The following is a 7827-nucleotide window of genomic DNA, read 5'->3' as shown; positions in this document are numbered from 1 at the left end:
CTTAGTTAATTGGTGAAAAACTGAAGTTCTGATGTCATCGCACTTGTGGTGGGCTTAGCCAGGTGTGGACACACAGGTGCAATTAAGTTATCGCAGATGTAGATTTTGAGTTGGGAAGGGGAGGACCGCAGGTGCAGTCAAGCTTCCATAGAAGCGAGCCATGGTCCACATAAGTGGAACCACAGAAGCAATTTGTGACCGCAGAAGCGAAAAGTTCTGGGCTTAATGAAAAGCCGCACCTGCGATGGATTTTTTGTAGGTGCGGGGCCGTGAAAATGGATTTTGGTCCACAAATGTGAATCACTGGGCTTGGGCTAAAAGGGGAAGATCGAGGCTTTGTTCCCATTTTTCATCTTTTGAGTTAGATACCTCGGTTTTGGGTGATTATGGGAGAGATTTTCAAATAGTTGATCAGGAGAAGTGATTTTAACCTGGATTGACTATTATACATGAATCCATCAATATTTTTATCATTTAATTAGTGTTTGAATTGGAAAATTGGAGAATTTTGTGAGTTATAATTTGAGGATTTGAACGTTGATTTGAGGTCAGAATTGAATAATTTTAGTATGGTTGGACTCGTTAATAAATGGGTGATCAGATTTTGTAAGTTTGGTTGAGTTCAAAGATGTGAGCCCGGCTTTTTGATTTTCTTTAAATATTGCAACGTTATTATCCATAATTGTTTCCTATGATTTGTATTTATGGTATAAAGGTATTTTGGCTGGATTCAAGCCGTTCGGAGTTGGATATTCACGGAAAAGGCTTACTAGTATATTGAATTAGCTTGTTTGAGGTAGGTATCTTGCCTAACTTTGTGTGAAAGAATTACCCCTTAGGACTGGAGTTGTTTTGTGTTATTTGTGGTACGTGGATGCCGTGTACGCAAGGTGATGAGTGGGTACACGGGCTATATGTGGTAATTGACCAGTTTAGGCTATTTAGATTATTTTCATGCCTTTAATCGAATTGTCATAACATGTTATATCTTTCATCGTTATTTATCCTTACATGCTTATTTGACATTGTTAAATGCTTGTCCCATCTTTCACTTGTTATTTGTCCTTACATGCTTAGTTGAAGTTATTCTTTCCTTATTGCCTTGTTAAATATTTAATTGTTGAGTTACCTTAGTCGAAGTTGTTATTTCTTGGAATATCTTCTTGTTAAGCTTTGGTGTTGAAGTTGTAAAAGCCATTATCACTTGAGGTTAAGTTTTTAATTATTGAAATATCATTCTTATTGAGCTATTCACCATTATTTTGTTATTGTCTAGATTCTTGTACGCATTGTGGTTGAGCCATGGGCTATTTATTGTGGAAACATTGAGATTATTGATTTGTTTGGAAAGTTGTGGCATATGGGCATATGTGGTACGAGTTGTGATTATGTTGTAATATTGTTGTGGATTTGGCGGTATAAAGATAAGGATTAATGTGAATGTGGATGCAAAAGGTGAGATTTATGTGCGTGTTGCGAGTAAGGGAGTTACTTAAAGCCACACAGCGACATAAGGTGGGCTAAAGTGTGTGTAGTTATTTCGGAAAAACTGTTTTCAAACTATCTAAATGTAAGGCTCACACAGCGGTAGAAAGAAAGATTGTTATTATGATTGTGAAATGAGATACGAAGCGGTACCTCGGTTGTGATTCTTGTTGTTATTTTTCATTTACATCACTTGTGTTGTATGCATCATTTTCTTGGTATTCTTATTATGTGTTCTTCCCTTATTGCCTTATTTTCCTTAAATTTAGTCGCAGCTTAACTTGTTGTATATTCTTCATTGCCTTGTTTCCTCGTTTCTATTATTATACTATACTATACTTGTTCAGTTTCTTTTATCACCCTAGTAGGTTTCTTGACCTGACCTCATCACTACTCTACCAAGGTTAGGCTTGATACTTACTAGGTATCATTATGGTATACCCATACTACACTTCTGCACATCTTTTTGTGCAAATCCAGGTACCTCATACCAGGCTAGGCACCGGTGAGTAGAGCTTTCAGATCAGAGACTTCAAGGTATACCTACCAGCGTTCATAGACCTCAAAATCACCTGGTGTCCTTGTTTTTCTATTGCATACTTATTATTTATATAGTGATGTATTAGGGATGTTTCAGTATACTCGTGTAGAGCTTATGTCAGTCTCACTAGATTTTGGGAGTTATTGTCAGCAGTATTGTCGAGTTCTTTATGATAGCTAGTTGTTTAAATTTTGAAGTTCTATTATTATTTTCGTTATTTCTCCATGTGTGTTAGGCTTACCAAGTCTTAGAGATTAGGTGCCATCATGACACCCTATGGTGGGAGATTGTGGTCGTGACAAGTTAGTATTAGAGATCTAGGTTCATTGGTGTTACGAGTCATAAGCAGGTTTAGTAGAGTCTTGCGGATCAGTACAGAGACGTTTGTACATATCTTCGAGAGGCTATGGAACTGTTAGGAAACTTCACTTCTTGATTCCTTATCGCGTGAATTTGTTGACTTCGGAATTCTGAATCTTTATCTTTCTATTATCTCACAGATGGTGAGGACACGCACCGCTGTATCCGACGATCAGAAACCCGCGCCCCCTGCTAGAGCCTTGGGAGACCAGGGCAGAGGCTGAGGAGGGGCACATGGTGCAAAGCACCTGCCCCAGCTACTACAGAGGAGCCACCAATAGCTCAAGTTGGGGGCCAAGCACCTGAGGCACAGGTTTCCACCCTTGCACTTCAGGAGACCCTCAAACAGTTCTTGAGCATGTTTGGTACTCTAGCTTAGGCGAAGTTGATTCCACTTTCACTAGCCAAATCTTAGGCTGGGGGAGGAGCTCAAACTCGCGTAGCTCGTACCCCAAAGCAGCAAGTCCAGGTTGATCAGGTCCAAGAGATTATACTAGTACAGCTTGTTGTTTCGATCCAACCTGAGGTGAGGGTAGAAACATCTGAGGAGAAGCAGCATAGACTTGAGAGGTACAAGAAGTACAATTCTCCTACTTTCAGCGGCCTAGATACAAAGGATGCACAACATTTTCTAGAAACGTTCCATCGTATTCTCCGTATCATGGGTATTGTGGGGACGAGCGGGGTTGAACTATTAGAAGTGTCACGACCCAAAATGATGGGCCGTGACGGGCACCAAGTACCTTACTCAATCGAGTACCAACGTAATATACCCTTCGTATCATTCTATCATAGATAAATGAACCGAAATAAAGCATGGGGAAATATAAACTTATATATATGACATACTGGCCTATAAGACCAAAAATGATCACTCGTATACTGAACATAGGCCGACAAGGCCATACAATCTTTCACGTACACAACATATATCTACAAGCCTCTAAGAGTACATAAATGTCATAAAGGTTGGGACAGGGCCCCGCCATACTAATCAATACCTGTCCTAATCATACTGACCAAATAAGCAACTCCGGAGCAAATAGAGCGCACCAACACCTTCCGCTGAGCTAATATCCTGCTTGGAGGACTCTCATCCTGTCTATCAGGACCTGCGGGCATGAAACGCAGCATCCCCAGGCAAAAGGGACATTAGTACGAATAATGTACTGAGTATGTAAGGCACATAAATAAGTATATAAAAGACATGGAAGAAACATGGAGTAATTGACTCAACCTGTAAGTTTGGATAACTCTGTAAATCATGAAATACTTATAGTGTCATGCATATGCATATGAATGTCATGTTGTTCATAGGTACATATTTCATAACATCATCAAGCCTCTAAGGGCATCCCATCATATCATCTCGGCACCACTATGGGAAAAATCAACGTATACCAGTTGATCAGGTGAGGGTGCATATATAATGCCATAATCTTTTCCCATATTCCATATACATATATATACATATATACGCGTATATAATGCCATCTGGTCATGGGTCAATGTACATAAATGCAATGCATGAGAAGTACGTCAATAAAATCTCTTTGACTGTCATAAGACCATTATGCCTTTGAGTAATATCATGAAGTGAACTTTTTTCAAGTTACGTATTTTTCTGAGACCCATGAACAGATAATAGAATAATAAGATACATGGGAATTCAAGAACATAGGCACTTCTAATACTTCTATGAATAGAGTCATTTATGAAAGTTGTGCATTTTCTCGTTTCGTTTGTATTGTATGGATCATGCCAAAAGGAAAGAAGGGATAGCCTTAATATACCTGAGTCGATTCTCTTAACAATCCCTATAACATACGTTAATTGCGATGAAACACGTAACAACGAGATCGAAATAGGGAACAATCAGTCTGAAATGCTCAAAGCAACAACGTTGCTATTACAAAATCATCTTTGTTGACTCTTTCTCAAAGGATTTAGAATTTACGTTATGGAATGGAAAGCTTACTAAAAATTCTTCTTTAAGAAATTGGAATTGATGTTACAAGAAAAGAAAAGCTTGGCTGAAATTGTGCTAAAGAGACTAGAAAATATTTTTTGATTATGAATATTATCTTTAATATTTGGGTGGGCCCCACATTCCAAGCTTGGTGTCACTTTTCTTGGTCAAAATGTGACACCTCTCCACCTTATTTAATTAGTCATTGGGTAGATAAGAAATGCTTGCCACGTTGGGAAGGGGTAAATTTTATCCCAAACTTATTAATTAATTACCCAGTAATTTTAATTAACTAGGCAATCTTCCATTACCCAATAATTAATCAATTACCTCAAATTACTTAAAATACTACTCAGTTTTAACACACTTTATACATCTTACTATCATGGTCATGTGGTACCTTGTATGGTACTAATCTATAAATATCGGGTATTTTAGCTCGGGCCGTATTTTATTCCAAAATGTCAAACTTCGACGAATTTTATTTTCTTCAATTTTCTTACCCTCTCACCTTCACGAATTTATTCATCACTTATTTGAAATAGCATAATGCTTATAATCTCAATATAATCCAATTCCCGAACTTACGTCGATTAACATACGACGAAACTTTAACTTACGAAAATATGGGGTGTAACATCATTCCCCCTTGGAACATTCGTCCTCGAATGTTGACTGATGCACTTATCATCATCATAGCCTATAGTCCTTGTGAATACTTTAGTACTCTCCTTGCCATCATAGACAGTTGTTCTATGAATAAATTCAAGGTCTAGGGTATTCCCACATGTGGTCTCTTTCTTACACCACGGCCTATGGTTGGGATTCTTCCACTCTTGTAACTCTTGCTACCTTCTGTCTTACAGCTTGGACGACTTTTTCCTTGTAAGTATGCCTATGCGACACTTTTTTCTTTTTTTCTCCAGCTTTTACCCAATCTCTAGGCTTCACTTTGTAAACATATACAGAGCTTGATAAGATGTCCCTCGGGGCATCTATGGGAATACCGAAATTCTTCGTTCGGTACTTTGTTGAACTCATGAATATTGCTATACCTTATTTCGTTTATCCATCCATATGACTTTAATGCACCTACGTAGGTCATACTATACCATAACCCTTACCTCGACTTATCCTTACTGAGGTCTGCTGTCAAACTCCGGGTTACTCTCGTAGATTATCCTATATGTATAAATTTAAGTCCTTTAATGCTTATTCACTACTGCTCATCTTATGGACAAATCTCATCTCATACTTTGTAAGTTTTATCCATCCATTGTTAATTCACCTCAATATTGATTGTATAACTTGAAACTTCTTATGTAATCACAAGGGCTCACGTCTCATCGGGGATCATCTGAAATGGTTAGACTGATCCACCTGGGTCAATACATGCGTTCATAACCGTATTTCATATGTGATTCATCTTACATGGGTATTTTAATCCTGTACCATTCATGAAATGCCTTTCCTTTCTTCTTCAAATCATTACTCAATCAAAGGCCCAAATGTCAGCCTTTATTTACCATAACTACACCCTCATTCTACTACTAGGGTAGCATTCCATCTTTTTCAAATGCTATTAGTCTTAGACTCTTTTGAGTTCATTCAGGCTATACTGAACTTGCTATAACTTAGAGAAACCACCACCTCTCTTGGTTCCATGGGCTTAATTCCAAGTACTTATCTATTTTTGTCACCTTTTCACTTGCCCTTTCTTATCCTTAAACCTTGTCATTCTATCATACTTTAGCTTGTGACCGATTTGCTTATGCTTTTCTGGAATATCAAGCAAGACGTCACATCGTCCCTAACTCTTCTTTACTCTCTTGACTAGGCCTCTCGATTCCCAAAAACCATAGGCTGGAAGGTATTCTACTAGTGACGCCGCTATCATTCCTGCATACTGAGTCCTTGCGCTCCTAACCTTCTATCCGAAGTATGAACTATTCACAACCTTCTGTATTTGAGTATCTCGTACGTTTTTCACCTTTACCTTCCTTACCTTAAAGTCTTGCATCACATCTTCTATCTCGTTCATGACCTCCTTCCACACAGGTATAATTTACATCCACAACTTGACGCTCTATTATAATACTTGCACCTCTAGTGCATATACAATCTGGTGGGAGCTTCATATTGACTTCTTATGAGTCTGGTACTTTTTTAACCGTCTTTATCGTAGGGTCGTTATAAAAAATGGTTGTTGTACTCTCTCTCTTGCATCTCTGATATTAAGAGTGTTTCCGTAATGTTCTTAATCACGATGTTCATAATTTCCTGGGTCCAATAATCAAACTCCTGATTTACTTAGGTGATATAATTCTTTAGTTTCTTCTTTCCTCTGATCAACCTTTATGTAGGCTTTAAGCTATCTTCTGATCTACGGCTCGTGGTGTTAGTTATTACTTTAGTCCTTCAAGGACGCTATGGAATATCCATGATTCAATATTCCAACAATTCGATCCTTTGTCTATGACCTGGGCTCAATTATTCCATTTAACTTAAACCAGAATCTTCTACGGCTGTATGATTGTCAACATATATGCTGCATGGAAAATACTTCGAACACTTAAGTGTGTTCATAACATAACCAACTTTGGATCATTTATCGAATAAGTCCTTTCATTCATTCTCAGCTTTCTTTAAATGTAAGCTATTACCTTTCCTGGCCTTTCTGTCACTTTTTGCATGAATACTTGGTTTATCTTAGTGCCTACTCATATTGGAATTCCATAGAACCCATATGATCTTGAATATTACCTTTTGATTTTTTTTATGTCCTTTCTTAGTTAGTTACCCCCACGCCCTTATGCTTGTAAGGTTGCTTCTAAACTGATATTTTGACTGTCTTTCTAGTGGCACACTCTTTTATTCCCATAACATTCATACGGTATCTTTAACTACCTCAATTCCAATCCTAATATTTCTCAAGTATTACAATGACATTCCTGCGAGGCTGAATTCACTATATTTGGGTTTACTATGTTTATCTTTCACGATCTGTTGATTTATCTGTATCTTTTTGTCTAGTCATAACTAGGCTCTTCCTGAATCAACTGCTAACTACTCCTTGGCTCATTCTCATATCAATATTCCGAGTAATCTTTCTTGGGTCATTTCCTTTGTCTTAACTTATGTCCCGCACTGGCTTATTATGTGTCAATAACATCTCGCCTTAATTCCTCTCCTTGACGTCGTGTTTGCATAATGTTCTAGAATCGTAGCATATCTATAGGATTTGAATAAGTGCAATCTCATCCCTTTTTCATTTTTTTTGGCACTCTTCCTTTACCATTCCATAATTACTAGAACTACTTAATTCTGACTTAATGCCACCTCACTCCAAATTCCTCCCTTTAGGGGAGTACAAAGAGTTGGAGCTACGACGACCTACCTATAGATGTTTTACCTCTTTATCTTTGGTGTCTTTTCATATCATCGATGACCCTTATTCGCCTTGCGGTAATCC

Source organism: Nicotiana tabacum, chromosome 3 (genome assembly GCF_000715075.1).
Source record: "Nicotiana tabacum cultivar K326 chromosome 3, ASM71507v2, whole genome shotgun sequence".
NCBI classification, from domain to species: domain Eukaryota; kingdom Viridiplantae; phylum Streptophyta; class Magnoliopsida; order Solanales; family Solanaceae; genus Nicotiana; species Nicotiana tabacum.
Note: the sequence above shows the minus strand (reverse complement) of the source record.